At 38.8% G+C, this 23,857-nt stretch overlaps 1 protein-coding gene across 1 annotated transcript in view; it reads right to left on the reverse strand.

Moving 5' to 3' along the window:
- LOC117421382 (teneurin-3-like) overlaps positions 1–23,857 on the reverse strand; it is a 932,247-nt gene that overhangs the window by 721,752 nt on the left and 186,638 nt on the right. The window contains exon 2 of the mRNA XM_059027478.1: positions 4,185–4,239. The gene's annotated coding sequence lies outside the window, so the exon portion shown is untranslated. The remainder of the gene's footprint in view (positions 1–4,184; positions 4,240–23,857) is intronic.

The raw sequence follows: 23,857 nt of genomic DNA on the forward strand, positions 1-23,857 counted from the left end.
CACCAACATTAACACACCACACGCAACATATAATACAGAAATGCACACAGGGGCAGGGCACATTGCCACAGTAACATTTTGATTTCATTTTGCTGTTGGGTCGTTAACGGGGAATTTTACATACTGCTACAATACGTATCAGATTTAAAAGTATGTACTGTATTACAATCCATGTCGTCTCTTTTGGCAAGTAATATTTTCATTATCATACCGTTCTGAATTAAAATACTTCTGTTGAAAATTGTAGTACTGTACCAACAAAACTGATACAGTACATCTAAATGGAAGCCTACTTATTTTAAAACACAGTCCTTTCAGATATGTATTTTTGATATTGTATCTTTTTTGTGTTCCCTGAAAAATGGACAAGGGTTGGAACGGGCCAAAATCAAATAATCAGATATATACGCCACACGCGTTTAACCGTCACTGAAGTCAAAATGTTATAGGCTATGTGAGTGCTGTCTGGATATGATTTATTGAATTTATGCTGCACAGTTGTTTAATTGCATGTGATGATATTTGTTGTCTAAACATGTGTAGGTGATACTTGATGTAGAAGTTTCTGAAAGTATTACTCATATCTAATAGTTTCAGTTTTTTACAGCTAGTTTTAGTTTTAGTTTTTTGTAGCTTTTGAAAAGAAAAGTCCTCAAATAGTTAAACAAGCACTATCATGCATTTATTTATTTATTTATTTCTTAGCAGACGTCCTTATCCAGGGCAACTTACAATTGTTACAAGTTATCACATTATTTTGACATACAGTTACCCATTTATACAGTTGGGTTTTTACTGGAACAATCTAGGTAAAGTACCTTGCTCAAGTGTACAGCAGCAGTGTCCCCCTGAGATTAAACCCAAAACCCTCCAGTCAAGAGTCCAGAGCACTAACCACTACTCCACACTGCTGCCCAGTTAGTGGAACCCAAGGCATAAATATATTGTTAAATGGAACCATTCTAAAATGACAACATGTTTTAAGTAATAAATATATATGTTCACAACTGGGTAAGATATAGAAAATATGAACTGTATTTTTACTATCAATATGTGTATCTGTGGTTGATCAACTAAAACCCTAGACATAAAACATCATTAATAAATTAGCCTCACATAAACATGAAGTAAACATGGATTAAGAAAAAAGTATATGTGAAATTAATCTGTAAAAAACTATGTGATCTTGTTGTATAGCCAGAAGTTCTCTATCGAATGTGGTTGCTGAAATATAACAGCCTCAACATCAGCACATAAGTACAGCAAGGACGTGACCCCAAGAATCGAAAGGGTTAAAGCTCTGTCCATTTTCCCTCATTTCCATTTGTCAGGAACCTGACTGAGTTAGGAGAATATCAGGGATGGTCGAGCAACAACCTCTCATTGAGTTGATGTGAAATGACCCCCAGGTTAATTAACTGTAGGGCCCCACAGTTCAGATAAAGAAAACATAAGAGACAAAATAGCACCATCTATTCACAGTGGGAAGTCAATTCCAAGAAAATGAAAGCGAACAGTAGAGAAAAGGGAAAACTTTATCAAGTACAATACCCTTCTGACAATCTATGTCTCCAAGGATGAGGATATTGTCAATTGCTTTAAATAGCTGCAATACTTTCTAGCCATTTGATTGCAGCGCTTTGCTTTTTGTTTGCTTTTGCTTTCTTATCCATACTGTGCTGTCCATCCATACCAGGTGTTACAAAATGTGGTGCCAACAGCAACGTTTTTGTTGATAAATATATGACCTGATGGTATCGGGACCATTCACCTGTGCACAATTTTTTCTTATTGCATTTTGCTTCACTGTATATTGCCAGTTGTTTCCCAATTAAATAGTTAGAAATACTTCACTATGTTTCTGTGTAAGCTTAGACTGTATGTAGCATTTTGCTTATTCTTAAAAAAATGTATACAAATAGCAGCTGTATATATAAGGAAGAGCACATAATAGTAATGTTCAATTATGTACTATGTACGACTACTATTTTTCCTAAATGTATCATTAATTCAAAGCTACGTAAACAGGTGAATTTACCATTGCTTTCAAATTGCATCACACAAATCCATTATTGTGATGTCATAAAACCATGATAATAATCTTCCAGTATGTAAACCTAGCCATTAATTATTATATATAGACTAGTGTGTTAAAAAAAAAAAAAATCTATGCATGTTAAACAACCAGGAGAGTAAGCTGATTAAACCAAGTTCTGTGCAGCGTAGTACTGAAACGTTCTGCTCTTAACTTCCCTCAAGCTTCCCAGTATTAACTGCCCACAAAGTCGATCAACATTACAAATAGCAGGGAAGTTCAGGGAAGTACAAAGTATGCAACTTGGGTGTGGTTTTGGAGTGCAGAAGAACAGCCAATTTGTTGTCCACTTCCCCCATCCACACATGATAAACTGACACTGCAGTACATTCAATTTCCAGTAGTAAAAATAGAGTACATTTTACCACTCAAAACCGGTTCACTTTAGTTATTTTACATTTAAAATAAAGTAGTTTTTTTTTCCTGTTTCATTCTTCACTAATCTTACTTTAATCTATTGCATTTATCAATGAAATATATTCGCACAGCAAAGCATGTCCTATTGAGCCAAATCGAAATATGGACAGAAAAAATTCAGAACCACAGCTAGCCACCCTTTACGCACACTTACCTCAGTAAGTGCATTGTGCTAATAATACAATAATACAATGCTTAGATTCCTAACCAACTTCAGTAGTGCAGTAGTGCAAAAAATTGCATTTTTTACAGTTGGGAATCATGCATTTTGTAATTATACATTTTGCTTTAAGACATCTATATTATTTTAGATTGCACACTGGAAACTGCACGTATTGGCAGATATTTTACATATAAAGGCCCACAAAATTGACATTTTACATTAACCATGCATGATGATATTTATATACATGTTTTAGTATGTTTGGTTGAAGACATTTTGTTCTTTGCAATAATAATTTAATATAAATGAAAATGGGGAAGACCAGACCACACAGCAGGATTTTGGAAATGGGCACAAACAAACAAACAAACATTACCAAATGTGAGGAGGCTGAGGATGGAGCAGAATTGTTTTAATGTATTTTTAAGAAGTGTTCTGGATTTCCTCAAAGCGGGTGAAAGGATCAATTATTTCACAAGATACTTTTTTGTGGTGCTTGGGTATTCTGTGTGTGTTTGTAAAAGAGCAGCTGCAATGCCAGCCATTTGTGTTTTAGTAGGAGTACACTTGGTCTTGCACATTTTAAATACATTGATGCTTTTATTCAGGCAACAAAAAAAAACTTGGATTTTTGACCTGTAAGGACATTAAAGAGTTTATAGTGGGGCGTGCTCCTTATGAAATATTTTCAGTTTGTCATTTGCTTCGATAACCCAATACTTTTAAAACTGTTATTGAACCAAGGGATATGGTTTATCGATTTACCAAAATATTGACCCAGATTTACATATATCTCTAAATAAAACAGTTATAACTAAAAGTTATTTAGAGATATCTCTAAATGACAGTTTGTTGTACCATACTAGCAAATATCTCAAGTTCATTTCAAGATATCTTAAAATGCAATTTGAGATATCTCTAAAAGATAATTTGGCTTGCCATAGAATCACATAGCATGTACTGTATACGATGATCGGACCTGTCTGTCACACAATGTTGGGCAAACACGATAACTGCCTTGATTTTTAACCAGTCTTAACCAAACAACATGCACGGCAATATTTAAGCCCTATCGAAAATTCAGAATACATTTCACTATAACCTTACTGGATTATGAGAACCCTTTGCATGTGCCTGCAGTGGAAATTCTCTTTTACTGCTTGCTCCTGAGAGGCTGTACCATATTTTGAAATCAGAATTCACATTTGAATTAATAATAACAGAGGCATGGCACTGATGAAAATACAAGGCATAACTAAACCGATCTGCTCTTGATTAGAAAGCTACATATTTTTTCCAGAGGATAAATAAAACATCACGTTTTACACTGTATATAAAACCGGGTCAGCCATCATAGATTGGTATGCTGTACCTACATTCACTGGTCATGTTTAAATTTAAATCTTTACTTAATTCAGTTTTATTTGCTGAGACATGCTGTTTTTGAAGCACCCTGTTACGATCATCACACAATGACGTGTATTTGTATAAATAAAACATAACACTTACTTTAATGTCTTTATATTCACAGCTGCATTGAAATTGCTTCTTGGGACAGTAATACCTATTGAAAAAATAAAAAAAAGGCATCAAAGCTATATCCAATTCAAATTTGAATATGATAGTGGTTTGTAAATCTGAGATTATAATGCTTCTGTTTGTCTCCTCTGGGGATTTCTGTAGATCTAGCAAGCATTTTTATTTATTTGAGATGCATTTATATAGTCACGTGGGAACTTGATGGGCAAAACCCACATAGCAAGTGCTAATTATGTTTGGGACCCTGTGGTATGAGAAAGCTTGCGCTGTACCTAAAACTGATGAATCTCAAGAAAGAATGAATGTACGTTTTTACAACATCAAACAAAGCTAGAACAAGTAAAGAGAAACTACCAAATTTCTATTAATAAAATAGCCTTAAAACCTTTATAATAATACAATAAACAAACAAACAAAAACATATTGCACACATTTTTATATACAGCCTGGTCTTAAATGGTCCAAACATGGAACGTCTCACCCTGGGCACTTTTATTACAGGACACCCCAGGTGATTTTTTAATATTATTTTGACTTTTTGGTCTATATTATTTCCTGGGCTGACAGGATAGAAAATGAATGATAACAATATGTCATGTAAAAACAGGCTTATCAAATCTGTACTGGGAACACAGTACATCTGTAACTTTATACAAAATTGAATCCGTCATATTAAAATAACATGTTTAAAAATATTTTAAGTGATGTGTGTACTGCATCTGTACTACTTTGTGTTACAATATGAATGTTAATTAATCTCCCATTGTGTGTGCAGTCTTTCTGCTAAGCAGATTTACTCATACTACTAGACTTCACTAACCTTTAGGTGCAGTTAATGCTTAAACCACCCAGCCACTAGTAATAATAATCTCTTAAGGTACATTTTACAGTGATATATACACAACTGTACTGCTATGATGATAAACCTGTTTCCTTGTTTCCATTTGAAAGACTGTAACCATCTGTACAGTTCAGTGTAAGAAGTGATAAATTTTAGTGATCTTAATATAAATTCAGGCCTTTAATTGATTTCCTCTGTGTGAATGGAGCAAACAGTTATTTGGAAAGGTCTGTGCTTATAGACATCAAATTATATCTGTGCTATATATATATATATATATATATATATATATATATATATATATATATAATGTGATCCAAGTACAACTATTTAAACATAATACACGTTCATATTTAAATACAGTACATTCATTTTGAGTGATTCATTGTAAACTTCCACATGTGCCTTCAACATTTTGGAACATCATTTTTGTGCTAGAAGTGGAGCATTCCACAAATATTGCGCATACGATTGTGCGATTGAAATCCTTATTAATAAACCTAGATAAGGTGCCCTTTAACACACACACACCTTAAACATAAGGTGTTGGGTTGATTAGCAGCTGCTGAATATGCCTAATGCATTGTAATGTAATCAAATGATGTAGAAAGATAGCACTAATGAGGGGAATAGTGTGCTGTAACAGGCTAGCTCTAGTGATGACGTCAGACCTGAAAGGAGTACACAGACAGACAGTAGTGGTGAGTGAAACTGAGACGCTGCTGCGCTCAGTGTGTTTAATGATACACAGAAAATAAAAAGGTTCAGCAAAACAAAAAACAAATGTGATTCCAGAATAATTCATTTTGATAATTATGGGGCCAATTACAGCAATGGCTAAAAGTTATAGAATTATAGAATTAACAAATTTTGCTTCATAAAGTTGGATGAAACCTGCTGAATAATGTTACGTTAACATATTGAATTACATACCGCTTTGTAGCTTTCCATACTTAATGAAAAACTGAAAAAATGTAACATTTTGAAATCTAACATGAAAACACAAGATTTACAAAAAGAAGCCATACATTTTAACATGTGTTACTCAATTATAGCTACTATTTAATTTTTATTTTTTTGTCAAATCATCAATTAATATCTATGTTTATTTTAGAAAGAATTTACCTATTTTTTTTTCGATCTTTATTTTTCAATTCAAGCAGAGCATGGGTGAAATCGACCTTTATGCTTAAAAAAAAATACAGACTTTTTATGCCATTGAGAAACGTCTAATTTAGCGAAACCCCTTTATCGTATTCAACATGCAACAGAACCATGGTTACCAACATTCTAATTGAAAGAACGTTTGGTCACAGCAGAGCTATACCTTTTGTATATGCTATAACGCAGCATATAGAACTGTATTACACAGACTTATGAAAAAAAGGGGAAAAAAGGAAAGTGACATTTCAAAATCTTACATGAAATACTCTACTATTATGGCTTCCAGTACACTTTTGCAATATCATTTTGTATTTTCTTTGATTACATGATGTTAAATAAAATATGTAAATTATGTAAAAAAAAATAAAAAAAATAAAATAAAAAAGTTATTATGTCCTGAATCCTAATATTCTAGGTATTGCAAAACTTTTGGCCATAGCTGTAGAGTATTTCATTAACATACAACATGTGTCATTAAGTTTTAATTAAGTACCCCCTCCGGGCAGAAATGTGCTGCGTTGATGAAAAAAAACAACTGTTTGATGGAAACATGGCTGTCTGTCAGCCCTGGCAGCCCTTCCACTTGTTCTGTGCACAGGATAGAGACTATCTGCTCCTCCACGCTTCCTCTATCTCAGCTCAGAAAACAAAATAGGGCACATTTTAGCAAATGCATTATTTACTGTGCATGAAAAGCAATTCCAATTTCCAAATGTGTCAAAAAAGTGCTTTATTTTTTGGCACCAAATTAGACACGGATAAATCAGTGACCAAGGTGAGTTACAACTTAAAGCAATGGACTTAATTACCAAATAATTCAGAACTATACAGATATTTCTTGCTTTATATGAAAAGTTTGAGGAACAATTTCTGAACAATTTTAGTATAGTATGCTAGATAATGAGTTTCCAGAATATGAAATTGTTTACAAACAATTCCAATTCTGATTGTACACACATTTAGTTCACCTGTGCTATTATAGTATTCTGTATAGGCTACTTTTCATTTAAACATACTGTAGCAGGGAGGTAGTAAGCCCTGCTGTTTAAATATATTTCTTTATTTTAGAACAGGGTTTCCCCCTCCGCCCCTGTGTTATTTTGTATTTGTTTGATTTTGTATTTGTTTGTTTATGTATTTATTATTTATGACGGCGAGACGCCGTGCGGTTTTGTTTTGTTTATTTTAAAACGTGTTCTGGCAGAGGCGAGATTGGTGCTCGTCCTCTGCCAGGAATAATTAATAAACTCGTGCAGAAGGTGGCCATCTCCCGAATTAATTAAGTGATTCATTTTGTTGCCAATCGGGAGATGGTCACCTGCATATAAGCCTGCAGCTCTCTGCGCTCTGGGTGGAGTACTGGGTGGGTGTATGAGGAGCGAGAGTGGAGAGAGCGAGGAGAGAAAAACGAAACTAAAAAAAAAGATACAGGAACAGTGAAGGCTACAGCCCAGCCTGACCTGTATGGTTTATTTATACTTTGTGTTTGTGACTTGTTTTTGTTTACCTGTTTTATTTTTGGCTCTGTGAGCAAGTGTTTTGTTTTGTTTAAATCTTTGATTTATTTTTTGTTATTTAAAAATAAAACGGTGCGCCACGTCATTTATTTTGATCTGCAGTACTGGTGTGTTTCCTTCCTGCTTCTGACCTGACGTCACCACCCAGCCAGCCTGCCACACATACCTACCAACAGAAACATACTATAGTAATTAGCAGGAGCCTTAACACACAATGTTCTTGGTTCTGTTGCCCGAATGCCAATCAAATTCACAGGGCATGTAAACACCACCAATGTGTGCAGTACTGTATATATTCAATTTAATCATCATTTGATACATTTGAGTTTTTATTTAATGCTTGAAATTAAGATTTGTAGACTGATTTAAATTAAACATGGCAACAAATATATATATATATATATATATATATATATATATATATATATATATATATATATATTGTGACAGACTGGGGTGTTTTGTCACGGTTCTTCCGGGTCTTGAACACAGTCTTTCGGAACCAAGCACACTGGACAACAGTATTTTATTGTAAACAGGGCGGTGCCTGTATGTTTATTACCGTGTTCTCTTTATCCAGAGTCACACAAATCAAATATCAACAACGTAAACAAACAAAACCAAACAAAACCTAGCTCTTTATTAAGAGCACTAACTAAACCTTTTAATTATCTTTTAACTACCCCTTTCTATAAGTCAGACAGCTAAGCTGTTTACTGACCAAACAGAATACGTTAACTAGGCAGCAGTTGTCTTCCCCTAGGTAGAACACCAACCTTTAATCCGTTTCCAGCATGCATCGGTCTCTCTGCATGTCATACCCTTTGCACACACTCGCGTTTGAACAAACCCATGCTCTTTTATGGCTGCCTAATTGGAGACAGGTGAAAACCCTTGTCTCAAAATGGTCGCTCCTGTGGAGCTCTGGGAATTGTAGTCTTTGTGACATTGGCAGTCAAAGACTACAACTTACTTATATAACCCGAATTCAATGGAGAGGATACAGGCTTCTCTTCACTCTTGGACCAATATACACACCGTCCACCACTTTCCCATATATTTTATAGTTCACTTTGTCACACATCCTCCCCCCCAGCTCAGACCTACTGGTACGAGCGACCTTGGTGAACAAACAGTGAACACGTGATAACCCATCCGCATTGCCTTGCAAAAGGCCAGCCCTGTGTTCAATTGTAAAATTGAATGCCTGTAGGCTTAAAAACCACCTGGTTACCCTAGCATTCTTCTCTTTATTGTTCTTCATCCAAGTTAAGGGAGCATGGTCAGTAATTAGTTTAAAACGTCTGCCCAGTAAGTAATATTTAAGTGCTTCCAATGCCCATTTAATTGCTAAACATTCTTTTTCCACTATAGCGTAGTTCTTCTCTTGTGGAGAGAGTTTCCTACTTAAAAACATTACAGGGTGCTCCTCACCCTGGACCTGTTGGGAAAGCACTGCCCCTATCCCTACTTCAGAAGCATCTGTCTGTACCATGAATTCATTATCAAAATTTGGCGTAACTAATACTGGCTGCGTGCACAGAGCCGCTTTCAACCTCTGAAAGGCAGCCTCCGCTTCTGCATTCCACTTTACCATTAGGTTTTTCCCGCCTTTGGTAAGATCTGTGAGGGGTGCGGCTATTGTAGCAAAGTCAGGGATGAACCTCCTGTAGTAACCGGTTAGTCCTAAGAATGCCCTAACCTGTTTCTTTCCCACTGGCCGTGGCCATTTTTCTATTGCCTCTAGTTTATCAATTTGTGGTTTTACAACGCCCCTTCCCACATTAAACCCCAAATATTTTGCTTCCTCCAGCCCTATTGTGCACTTAGTGGGGTTAGCAGTTAAACCAGCACTTTTTATAGAATTTAGTACTGCTTGTACTCTCACCAAGTGGGTGTCCCAGTCACTACTGTATATTACCACGTCATCTAAATACGCGGCTGCATACTCCCGATGTGGCCTTAAGATCCTATCCATCATGCGCTGAAATGTAGCAGGAGCCCCATGCAAACCAAAAGGCAGTACTGTGTACTGGAATAAGCCCTCGGGTGTGGAAAATGCTGTCTTTTCTTTGGCTTCGCTAGTTAGAGGGACCTGCCAATATCCTTTTGTTAAGTCGATGGTTGTTAAATAACGAGCTGGTCCCAATCTCTCAATCAACTCATCAACTCTAGGCATCGGGTAAGCATCAAATTTGGACACTTCATTCAGCTTCCTATAATCATTACAAAAGCGAAGTGTCCCATCAGGTTTTGGAACTAGCACTATAGGTGAGGACCATTCACTATGTGATTCCTCAATCACCCCAAGCTTAAGCATTTTCTTTACTTCCTCTTTAATGGCCTCCCTTCTTGCCTCAGGTATTCTGTAGGGTTTTACTTTTATTTTCTCTCCTGGTTTGGTCAATATTTTGTGGTGTACGATGTCGGTTCTGCCAGGTATGGCGGAGAACACATCCCTATTTCTTCCTACAAAATTTCGTACCTCCTGCTTCTGGGTCTCCGATAAAGTATCTGCTATTTTAACCTGTGGCTCAGGCTGAACTTCTTTAGATTCTACAAATGCATTATCGTTCATAGCCAACAGACCCTCCCTGTCTCTCCATGCTTTTAAGAGGTTAACATGGTATATTTGCTCCACCTTTCTTCTCCCCGGCTGTCTCACTTTGTAATTTACCTCACCAACCTTTTCTATGATCTCATATGGGCCATGCCAGGTAGCCAAAAATTTACTCTCTACGGTCGGAACTAATACCAGAACCCTGTCTCCAGGCTGAAAAACCCTGACCCTTGCCTGTCGGTTATAACTGTGCCTCTGCTGGGCTTGAGCCTGCCGCATATGCTCCTTCACAATGGGTATTACAGCAGCTATTCGGTCCTGCATCTGAGAGACATGTTCAATAATGCTACGATACGGGGTGGGTTCTTGCTCCCAGACCTCTTTCGCTATGTCCAGAAGGCCCCGGGGATGTCTGCCATATAAAAGCTCAAAAGGTGAAAATCCTGTAGAGGCTTGGGGCACTTCTCGTACAGCGAACATTAAGTAAGGCAGCAAGAAATCCCAGTTTTTACCGTCCCTATCAATTACCTTCCGTAGCATTGATTTAAGGGTCTTGTTGAAGCGCTCCACTAACCCATCCGTTTGGGGATGGTAGACAGAGGTTCTCAGGTGTCTAATTTTCAGTAATTTACACAGTTCCTTAGTAACCCGAGACATGAAAGGAGTGCCCTGGTCCGTAAGTATCTCTTTTGGGATTCCTACCCTGCTAAACACCACAAACAACTCCTTGGCAATACCTTTAGCTGAAGTATTACGGAGAGGAATAGCCTCCGGATATCTCGTAGCATAATCTAGGATAACCAGAATATGCTGATGTCCGCGGGCTGACTTGTTTAGGGGGCCTACTAAATCCATGGCAATGCGTTCAAACGGAGTCTCTATTATTGGCAATGGCACTAATGGGCTGCGAAATGTTTTAAAAGGGGCCGTACGCTGGCATTCAGGACAGGAGGTACAGTGTCGGGCTATATCAGCATGTATCCCAAGCCAGTAAAACCTGCGAACGATACGTTCTGTGGTTTTCTCCACCCCTAAATGCCCCCCTAAGGGATGTCCATGGGCTAAATCTAGTACCACCCTCCTGAACTTCTGGGGCACAATTAGCTGCTCCACAATCTCTTCCCCCTTCTTATCTACACGATACAACAAATCATTCTGCATAGAAAAGTGAGGATAGGTCAGAGGAATCTCAGGATTTGTTTGAACCTCATTTACCACCATTATATTCTCCCTGACAGAACCTAAAGTGGGATCGCGTAATTGGGCGGTCCCGAAATTTTCTGCATTTGTTCCCAAATCGAGTAAGTTTTGTTCTGGGTCTGGGCCATTACCAGAGAGGCTAGGCCCCTCGTGATCCACTTCCTCTCCTATCATTACGTCCATTGGGAACTCTGGTTTACACTCTGTAACAATGTCACTCTCTAACACTGGAAGTAAGGGTTCTGGGCCGTTACTCTGTGGCTCTCTTCCTGCCACCTCAGTTTTATCGGGTTCATCTAATGCAACCTGTTTCTCCCATAGTTTAGTAAAATTGGGAAAGTCCCGACCCAATATTACTTGATACGGCAACGTCGGTACTACTCCCATTCTATATTTAAGCGACCCAGCACTCGTTGTAATGCCTATAATTGCCGTTGGGTAGTGGCACGTATCGCCGTGTATGCAAGTAATATTAAGGTCCTGGTCCTTATCTAATTTATGCGGGTCCACTAATTGCGCGGCCACCAGAGTTACCATGCTTCCTGAATCGAGTAATGCTTTACCCTTAATCCCCTCTACAACCACTGGGCACATGTGTTTCTCCCCCTTTGGGTTCCCCGGTGCTACAGAAACTATAGTACAGGTATATAGAGAACTGTTATTAGGTTGTTCCCCCATGTTACACTGCATAGGCTCCTCATTTCCAGGACAGTTGGCCGCTATATGACCATATTCAGAGCACCTAAAACACCTTAAGGGCCTACTAAATGACTGAATTTTAAACCTTTCAAAACCCTTTTGTTTAAGCCCTGGGTCATGTTTACCCTCAGATACCCCACTCTCAAAATGTCCCTTCACAGACCTAGTCTGCTCTTCGGTTCCCCTTTCCCCAGGAACAGTCTTACCAGTTCCGCTGTAGTTCCGGGTTTTCGGGATCGGGGAACGTTCCGGTCCAGTTGGTTGAAGTAGCGCTCCTGCTGCAATGTAGCGTTCGACCAGCGCAACTAGCTGATCTCCATTAGATGGGTCTCCCTGACCAACCCACTTGCGCAGACCTGGTGGCAATCCTCGTAGGTACCTATCCATCACAACTCGCTCCACTATCTGACCGTTGGTTAAAGCCTCAGGTTGGAGCCATTTCCTGGCTAGATGAATGAGGTCGAACATTTGGGACCTGGGTGCTTTATCCTCCCGGTACTTCCAGCCATGGAAGTTTTGAGCCCGAACCGCCGTAGTGACGCCAAGTCGGGCAAGGATCTCTGCCTTTAGTTTGCCGTAGTCGGCAGCCTCATCTCGTTCCAGGTCAAAATACGCTTTTTGGGCATCCCCAGCAAGAAAAGGAGCGACTAGTCCAGCCCACTGGTCAGTGGGCCACTTCTCTCTTTCAGCAGTGCGCTCAAAGGTTTTCAAATAAGCCTCAACATCATCGTTACTAGTCATTTTCTGTAACCAGTGACTAGCGCGTATGGGTTGAGGGCTAGGCAAAACCCTGTTGGCCAACTCATTGATTTGCTCTGCCAAGGTCTGTATGTCTTTTTGCAGAGTCAAACTGGCTCTCAACTGTTCCTCTCGCAGTAACTGATTTGTGTCCTGTTGGATCCGGTTGGTCTCCTGTTGGAGTCGTGTTGCTTCTTGTTGTGCTGCCTGTTGGACCCGTGTTGCTTCTTGTTGCGCTGAAGCGACTTGTAAGAGCCCCTGCACTACTGTTTCCATGGTTGCAAGCTGTTGTGTTCCGCTTCACAGACTTTATTTTTTTTTTAATGCTGCCCGCATTCTCCACCACATGTGACAGACTGGGGTGTTTTGTCACGGTTCTTCCGGGTCTTGAACACAGTCTTTCGGAACCAAGCACACTGGACAACAGTATTTTATTGTAAACAGGGCGGTGCCTGTATGTTTATTACCGTGTTCTCTTTATCCAGAGTCACACAAATCAAATATCAACAACGTAAACAAACAAAACCAAACAAAACCTAGCTCTTTATTAAGAGCACTAACTAAACCTTTTAATTATCTTTTAACTACCCCTTTCTATAAGTCAGACAGCTAAGCTGTTTACTGACCAAACAGAATACGTTAACTAGGCAGCAGTTGTCTTCCCCTAGGTAGAACACCAACCTTTAATCCGTTTCCAGCATGCATCGGTCTCTCTGCATGTCATACCCTTTGCACACACTCGCGTTTGAACAAACCCATGCTCTTTTATGGCTGCCTAATTGGAGACAGGTGAAAACCCTTGTCTCAAAATGGTCGCTCCTGTGGAGCTCTGGGAATTGTAGTCTTTGTGACATTGGCAGTCAAAGACTACAACTTACTTATATAACCCGAATTCAATGGAGAGGATACAGGCTTCTCTTCACTCTTGGACCAATATACACACCGTCCACCACTTTCCCATATATTTTATAGTTCACTTTGTCACAATATATATATATATATCATAGACTTTGTGCTCCAATTAACACATTTACAGATTTTCAACACCTGTCAACACTTCTGAGTTTATAACAGCTTGCATTTTTTAGACAGTTTTGGACTGGAATAAAGAGGTATGTATTATGGATGGCAGGTCTTTATTCACCCATCCAGTGAGAAACTGACAAACCCATGATTGGGCTCCTACTATGCCGCTGAGAGTTCATCTTGAGTGAGGACACTGAATTGGTAATGATGAAGAAGGCACAAAAAAAAGTATACTGTGATACAGTGTCACTTTCTGCCATCAGTTATATTAGGCTAGTGACACATTACTGGCCTTCCAGCCAGCCACCTTCCCTTTCATCTTTATTTTGTTCTTATATCTGAAGGATATGCTTCTCTACAGACTGTTATGGTATGCTGGTCCAAAACTGCAACTTGAAGTAACAATGGTACTAAAGATAAATAATGTCAGCCAAATGGTGTCAGCCAATTGCCAACTTGAAGAGCCAATCAGCTAGCTATCTTTCACCTGCAGGCAGAAATTTTTTGACACCAAAAACCTTGTGCTTGCAGTTAAACACAAAGGTTTCTTATGGGATTCTCTATCTGCGGAAGTAACTAATAGCGAGAAAACAAACTGTTTAAACATTAAAGTTCTTTTAGAATAGGGCTGTGCCAATCAACGCAGACAAATAAATATGGTATGGCCATTTTTCCAAGACGAATAGTGCACAAGTAATTTTGCTATTACTCATTATTCTGAGAGAACAATAAAATTGTAAACAAATGCATGGAATCAGCGTCTAGCTCCAATAGGGAAGTGACGACTGTCAGTCTCAAATCTAGAGATAGAGGACCAATTCGGTGGGGAAGGAGGAAGGACCATCAGCACAGCAGATACAAAGCACCACATTACAGTTTTGGAGGAGACGAGGCCAGAGCTACTGTTAGTGAATTCATACATACATACACTTTTAAAAGGGATTTCATAAGGATATACTTTCTAAAAACACACATAATTAAAAAAAAAATTCAAGTTCATAGTAAGTTTATTTGGGGATTGTAGCCTTTATTCAAGGTTATTTATTATGTCTGTGTGCACATTTATCAAAGAAAAAAAGTTACTAGTATATACCGTATACCTTCAAATTTAAGACGTCCTCGAATTTAAGATGCAGACCAAATTTCCCACCCTCGATTTGAGGAAAAAATAAAACATCAAATAAAGATGCATTTACAAAGATGCAACCTCAATTACGCATAAGAAAACGATGTATGAAGGCAGTTTGCGGCCATCTGTTTGTAGAGCACGACCAAGAAGTCAAACAGAAATAGATGTGTGACTGTCAGCTAATTAAATACTCAGTAGCTGATGAGTCACACATCTTCGATGTATTTTAAATTAATAAATAATACAAAACAATACCATGGCGGATGGCACCTTCCACGTCCTTCCACAAAACAACAAAATACAAACAACACTGCCCTTTGCCGGTATATACATTTACAGAAATCATAATACAAATCCAAAATAATACAATAAATCATAAACATAGTGCAAAATATATACATAGGGGCAGGGCTCCCCATCACAGTCTTGTAATATTTATTTCCTACACCCCCTTCAATAACTGATCATACAGGTAGATATAAGGCTCTAAAGATTATAATGGACCCAGTACATGATGATGGAAAGTGTTTGTACTATTTCTCTTCTGGGTGGTATGAACACAATATATTTATATAAAAGGCTTTTTGAACACCATTCCCTGACAGAATGGCAATTTCTCTCTCTCCCTGCCTATCTATGGGCCATGGCCTCTGCAGCACCAGCCTGTAATTTAAACTCAGTACCGCTTGCTCATCCAACATCTTTAAAACAAACTTGCTTCCTTTTCTCAAACATGTAATACCAAGTTTTTACCGACACTTTTATCAGTTTAGAGCAATTTCCTATCTTCCATAAAACTTTCTTAACCCTTCCGCTACAGCATCGCTAGAAACCTTTCATATATGAACGATGATGTAATGGTGACATTAGATGTCCATTTTAAGCCGTTTTAAAATGACTGACATCTCCAAAGGCTCCAGCAACCAATCAGGGATGGTTTTATATACTTTCAAAATGAAAGTAAAGTTAGATCGACAGAAAGCTAGACGAGTGAGTTTTATTTTTATTTTTGTTGGGAGATTCGGCGATCACAAGTACAAGTGTAACAAAGTTAAAAACGACCTGCTTTTAGATGTGAATTCAACCAATTTTATTCCAGTTTAATTGTTCTTCCTTGATAAATGCTTTACTGTTAATAACTCTGTGACAGACTGGAAGTTGACTTGTTGTATTTTAATATCTTTTGTCAGATGTACAAAATAACTCAGCATAAGAAAAAAATCAACTCCTCTGGTGTGCAGTGTGACGTTCTTGGGTACTGGCCAGGTCTACGAAACCACAAGGGTTACACTGGTGCCGTGACTCCTTGGATGCATAAGATCAGCTTGATGCCGTTCACAGAGGGAGAACAATGCTTAGTTCCAGCTGTCACAAAATACAGTATATATATATATAGATGAAAATGGCTTATAAAGCAGATATAGGTTTAGATTTTTCTGACTTACAAACTGAGGTAGAGGAAGGGGTGTACTACAGGTTGGAAGTGAATTCTCAGTGGCTATCAAAGTCAGTGTTGGTGCCTATTCACCCTTTTCTGCCAATGAAAAAGATACAGAGGTGACCCAGAACCCGACTAGTACTCCAGTAGGTCAGCCTTTACAAGGAAAGCCATGTACTTCCACACCAAGTGGTAATATTGATACTTTACAAAAAATGAGTGAAATAATTGGGCAGCTAGGTTGGCAGATTGGTGACTCAGTTGCTTCTAGAATTCGTATGAACAAGAATGTTGAGATTAGAATTTAGTGGGTAGATAGCATATGATCAAATGATAGGTCTTCACAAACTTGTGGGCATGACCTGCCACAAGTAAATGTACATGTTAAATCTGATAGAGAGAAGATAGAGACACCCATTTTCAGAGGTGAAAGTACAGATAAATGAAATGTGCAAGAGTGGATTGAACTGATGAAAGCTTACATCAGAAAGCACAAATGCTGCATTTCTGAATCTCGTAAAACACTGTATTCATTTCTTACCTTTGGATGTTGGAAGGAACTCTGGACAGAGTCACTCCTGTGTGTCTACAGACCATGAGGAAGAGTGAATCATCCGATAACATAGCTACATGAGAGCAGATGCCCAATGCTGAGCAAGAAGAGTCAGTGAGTAGAACCCTGGATTGGGTAGGACGGATATCAGCAAACTCCAGGAGCTAGCTCAATTATGATGGCCTGAGAGGCTAGTGCCCCTAACTCTGGATCAGAAAAAGGTTCTGAAGAACAAAGTGATGCCCTGCTTTTAGTTGAATCAGATATCGCGGAGTCATGTGACCGAAGACAACAAGCAAGCGTGAGCCTCACTAATGATGATAAATCTATCTCAGAACGGCAGTGTGCAGTCCAATTAGTCAGGTTAGAACACGGGTGTGTCGCATAGTTAAATCTCTTAACCGTTTGCTGTACACAATGTCAAACCAGGCAGTAATTCAGGAACGAAAGAATACTGTTGCCAAGTGGGCTAAGTCAATTTTTCACAAATGTTCACAAATGCTACTGCAAGTGCAAAAAGGAGAAGTTTGTTTCATTTAATTAAACCATTTTGTAACCGCAGTTCAACTTTATTACAAATTGGTGTTCCATGTTCACATCTATAGATGGGGTATGTGTAAGGTGTATATGGCATCTTATTATCAGAAGGTGGTGGGAGAATTTAGCACTACTCTCTCACCTTTTCATCCATTGTTAAAATACATTTCACTAAAGCCCCAGGCCAATAGAGATGCCTTTTATTATAATGTGCAGCATTTCAGTATCTTAGGTTTCAGTTTTGATTACTGTATATACCATGATTTTAAAGCGCAGCATTACCGGAGTGCTACTAAATTGCTTTACATAACAAAGAATGCTTACCAACCAAAAATACTTAAAGAGGTTGATGAGTTGACAGATCTATCTGATGGCGAACTTCTTCACATTACGTACCTGTCAAACAATTTGGTGTAAAATGAAAACCAGAAATGGTATTTATAAAATATCCTAGTTCCTGATAGTTGTGTCTACCATCGATACTATTACAGTTTTTAGGTAGGACATCATTAAATTACACTTATGGAAACATTTCTAAAGAAATTAATTTGAGTACAATTTAAAACGTAATTTTTACATTCAAACTAGGTAATCGTATGGTATATTTCATCATAGAGTGAACATGTTCTCTTAATAATCTTCAGATTCTCGGCTGTTTAGAAAGGTATAATACGGTATACTTTCTGTGGATATTTGTCCTAATCCTGAGACACAAGCCAAAAGTCATGTTATGTCAGTCAGACCTCAAACAGGTAGAATGTTCAGCGGAGCGGAAGGGTTAAACTAACTTTTTTTTATTTATTTATTTTAATTTCTTTCAGAAATTTAGTCATTGCCAATTATTTTTTATTATTTTTTCCCAATTTGGAATGGCGTATTATTTTGTTATGCTCAGCTCACTGCTACCACCCCTGCGCTGACTCGGGAGGACGAAGACGAACACACGCTGTCCTCCAAAGCGTGTGCCGTCAGCCGACCTCTTTTTTTCACACTGCGGACTCACCATGCAGCCACCCAAGAGCTACAGCGTCGGAGGACAACGCAGCTCTCGGGCATCTTACAGGCAAGTCCGCAGGCGCCCAGCCAGACTACAGGGGTCGCTGGTGTGCGGTGAGCCGAGGACACCCTGGCCGACCTAACCCTTCCTCCCCCCGGGCGGCGCTCGGCCAATTGAGCGCCACCCCCTGGAAGCTCCCGTCCTCGGTCGGCAAAGGAATAGCCTGGACTCGAACTCGTGACGTCCCGACTATAGGGCACATCCTGCACTCCACGTGGAGCGCCTTTACTGGATGCACCACTTGGGAGCCCCCCCAGGGTTAAACTAACTTAACAGTACACATTAACATCTCTCTGCCAGCACCTTCAGCAGATCCACAGTTATAAACTCCATTATACCCAAAAGGTCTCCACTTCAACTGTGTACATTAATGACCACTCCATCACAGACATCTTATATATAGTGTGATAATAAATAATAAGATGTGTAACAAGAAAATGACACGTTAAGAATTCAAAATGATAAGAAAAGCAAAGTTAAACAAACTGACTGAAAATCAGGGCCAAAGATGCATTTAATAACACTTCTGCCCACTTCTAGTGAAGTAATTGTAGCAGTATGGGTTTCCAAGTACGAGTACAAGTACAATTCCAAGTATGAGTAATGGGTTAAACAGTGCTAGAAATGCATGATCTGGATTTATATTTTGTGCGGATAAGTGCCACTGTTATAGTGGATAACTAATTGAAGACCTACAGTGGACAATTATATTTCTGATAGATTCCCCACTATAAATGTCAATTACAGTCCTTAAACAACCCCGCAAACACCCTAATTGGGCAACATTTCCATATAATAGAGTCAGCAGTATCATGGAACCGATCTTTTATACAATATTTATATTTATAAACAAAACAAGTAATTTTTCTATAAGATCATGCTATCCAATCTGACAGCTAAGCTGCAATGCCAAACAAGGATAAACAACCAAGTCTGTTAATTGGATGTTTGTTCCCAGAAATACCATTAGTAAAGGGGAGAGTTCCCTGCCATTTTGCTATATATATATATATATATATATATATATATATATAGAGAGAGAGAGAGAGAGAGAGAGAGAGAGAGAGAGAGAGAGAGAGAGAGAGAAAGAAAACATATCAATGTTTGTTTAGGTTACAAATTATGCATATTTTTTAACAGTTCAGTTTGTCCCAAGAATGATTAGTTATGTGCACTGATTTTTATAACTGATATTTTCCTTTAGACCAAAACACAATTTTGAAATAACCAATTTGTTGCATTATACAGTGACGATCGGCAACACAGCACAGGGCCGTAACCAGCCATGAAAAATGACTGAGGCACTTGCCCGTGCTCCCTCCAAGTTCTTCTAACTGAAGAAAAAAGATATGAGGAAATTATTATATGTTGTTTATTTAAATACAAAAGTTTAGTTAACAGTTTTTTGTTTTTTTTTTCTGAATAAGATACTATTAATTTTAAGTACCTGAGGCTCTAAATTTGCAGGACCTGTGTGGTTTCGTACAGTGCAAATAGTAGCTTTTTATTTGCAACATTCAAATTCAACATAAAAGAAAATAAAAAATATTACTTAGTTTTAAATCCTAATCTGTCAAACAAATCATTTTAACAGTGATGTCATTATCCAAATACCGAGAAGACAAGAGTGCTTGCATACATAAAGTTTTGTGTGATATTAATTATAAAATCACATTCAGCAATAAAATTAGCTTAAGTGGGTTGACAAGAAGTACAGTCAATTTGATAAGCTGTTTGGCTTATTTTGAAATTATATATATTCATGTTAGTTCAACTCAGATTTAGTCTTCATCATCCGGACGGCTATTGTTAAAATAGAGCTGCATCATTCCACCTACAATTGGTCTGACTTTGGAATGGCACCACCTCCCTAATATGACCGCTGAACTGCCGGTTGAGTCACTTTGTACAGAGGAATGTTGGCTTTAACACACATTTTGACAAAATCTGAAACAGTTTCACACTGTTCTTTGGCAGTTGTAAGATGCGGATGAAATGATCCAAACACTGTGCTGTTTCGGCCTCATCTTGTTTATGTTTCCTTTCATTCAATTTATGTTTAGCGCTGCCCATGTGTTCTACAATGGTCTGCCTATGAGTGTAATCTACAGCCTTGCTGCATGAAACAGCACATTACCATCGTGAAATTGTGAAATTCGTCTTTGCCAAACTCTTGATATTGACTGAAGTAAACTGAACTTGAATACCTGAAGCAGACAGGTATATTTATGTACATTTAAAGCAAAGTTGTCTGTGTTAATGTTTATATATTATACGTGTATTGATGTGGTTATTATAAAACAAACAAAAAACTTTTTTCCCCTTTTTTTTCTGTCTTATTCAGCAGCAAATGGATTCCTAGGATCCCTGCTCATGAATAATGTGATTGGCCAGCTGCGAGGCTCCTTGCAAACCGCAGCTCAGCTATATATATATATATATATATATATATATATATATATATAGTGTACCGGAGCAGGAAGTGGAATTAAAATCCTCCCTGACAAAATACACGTGCAAATGCAGGCTTATTTAATTTGTTAATTGTTTTATTGTTTTGGCAGTTTGCTCATCATTGTAAATTACAGCCAACTGCCAATATTTAAGGGCAGCAGTCAGTCTGCTCGGAGACTCTGCTGTGTGAAGAAGCCTGACTCTGTGTGTGTGTGTGTGTGTGTGTGTGTGTGTGTGTGTGTGTTTGTGTGTGTGTGTATATGTGTGTGTACAGCCATATTGAAAAAGGTAGAGTGTGAAACCTTTTTGTTCTGTTTAAAATATAACCTGTGTGTTTTGTTTTATGCCTGTAAATAGCCTAGCTGTCTAGCTGATAGCTAGGAAGTTCCTGTATGTTTAGTAAGCTCTCGGAAGGAGCTAGGTTTTGTTTTCGTTTTGTTTATTTTTGTATTACTGAAAGTGCGTGTAACTGCTTAAAACCTCAAGTTTTGTGTCGGGTCTATGTTTTTATAGGGGCAAACGAACGGTAGTGAGAGCGGCCGTGTTACGTATGGTGGCGGCTTGTGTGGGCACCCCTGTAGACCAATAAATTGACACAGATTTAAAATAGTTGATCGAGATGATCAACAAGAATACCGCTGCTCAGATGGAGCAGAATGAAAGATGGAGACTGGAGCTAGGGCTACCAGAACGGGAGCAAACAGAGCTGGAGCTGCTGCTCCAGAAGTGGAAGCTGGCAGGAGAAGCCCTGCTGTCAACAGCACTAGAAGGAGTGGAGCTGTTGCTGTCTCCGGAGCCACGGATGGCAAGCAAGGGGGAGTAGGTGAGATACCTGCCTCCAACACAGCATCAGACATTGCCCATGCAACAGTCCGGTGTTGATGGGTGCGGTCCCATGCCTCGATAGCGTGGACACCTGTCCAGAATGCCCGGATCTCCCTCCGCTCGACCTTGTGCCCAAGTCGCAGCACTGCCAGGCACAGTTCCTTGCCTGGTCCTTTGCTCCGCTCCCTCTTGAAACCCAGACGTCATTGCGCAAGAGGCAGACGTTACTGGCATTCCCCCTGCTGCTTGCTGCGTTCCCCCTACCTACTGCTCTGCTCCCCCTGGTCTCCAAGACATTGCTACGCCGGTCCACAGCCACGTACCTCTGCCTGTCACTGCTCGCTCCCCGTCACCTCACTGCAGTCGCCCAGGGCAACCTCTCCGGGTTGTGGTCCCTTCCCAGGGGCACTGGATTTTTTTATTGTTTTGGCAGTTGCCTCATCATTGTCAGTCTTTAAGGGCAGCAGTCAGTCTGCTTAAAATATAACCTGTGTGTTTTGTTTTATGCTGGTAAACAGTCTTGCTGTCCGGTTGATAGCTAGGAAGTTCCTGTATGTTTAGTAAGTGCTCTGAAGGAACTTGGTTTTGTTTTTGTTTTATTTATTTATTATATACTATATATAAGTGTGCATAACTGCTTAAAACCTCAAGTTTTGTGTCAGGTCTACATTTTTATAGGGGCAAATGAAGGGGAGTGACAGCAGCTGTGTTACAATATATACTGTATACAAGCAATAAAACAAGTTTTGTTTAAGAAAAATGTTCCTTGTATTACTTTTACTATTTTCCTATTTAAGTTAGTCATCAAATGTGTGTATATTGGCAAATATGGACTGCCCCTTGAGTCACATATCAGAAAATGATTACCCCTTGGGAAGGCAATACTGATCTCCAGGGACAATATAATCCCTGTCAGTCCCTCAGGGGCAATAGGACAGTTGGAGCCTTGTCACATATTCAAAATCACTGCGATGTCTCACAGAATTTAAAGTACTGGTAACCATCTTGTTTACCATTACAGATGTACAGTTGTAACTATACAACTGAGTGACCAATTGCCAGCAAAAAATCCCCAAAGTAGTAAGCTGACATGCATATTTGGATGAAGAACAATTAAATGAACTGTAAGATAGCAAAACAGAAAAAAATACAAAAATAAACCCTGACTTTGTCAGTTCAAATAATTTATTTTTAGCAGTTTATAAATGCTACATAAATACACAAAAAGACACTTCTTCACATTATCTACCCCTCTCCGAAACAGACCTTGAAAAATTACTGAAATCAGAGAATTTATTTTTTATTCGTCCCGTCTCTTCTGCATTGGGTGAAAGGACTTCGCCCCCTGGTGTATCTTTTCAATGGCAACTTACAATGTACTTTCTTTTGCATGTTCTAATAAAATGAATTTACACAGCTTAACTTATAAATGGGACTACTTTAATGACGTAAGGATATTTAATAATAAAAAAAAATTGCCCTAAACAAGATTTATGCTTTTTTTCCCTTCAAATCTACCTGGATTATAAATGCAATAAGGCCCTTCAGGGTGTCTGTATATGTCGAATATACAGACTTCTCGGGGGTTGGAGGCACTCGACTTCGTCTCCATCCGCACAACGCCCCGAGGCATCTGTATATTCGAAGTATACGGACACCCTGTCGGGCCTTATTGTGTATATATATCAGTTCTCTTCCTTATTTAACTGAGACATTCTGCGAAATGTCGTTTTTTTTATATAAAAATTTAGTCGTTGCCAATTATTTTGATTATTTTCTCCCAATTTGGAATGGCCAATTATTTTAGGCTCAGCTTACCGCTACCACCCCTGTGCTGACTCGGGAGGGCGAAGACGAACACACGCTGTTCTCCGAAGCATGTGCCGTCAGCCGACCACTTTTTTT

Source organism: Acipenser ruthenus, chromosome 1 (genome assembly GCF_902713425.1).
Source record: "Acipenser ruthenus chromosome 1, fAciRut3.2 maternal haplotype, whole genome shotgun sequence".
Taxonomy (NCBI): Eukaryota; Metazoa; Chordata; class Actinopteri; order Acipenseriformes; family Acipenseridae; genus Acipenser; species Acipenser ruthenus.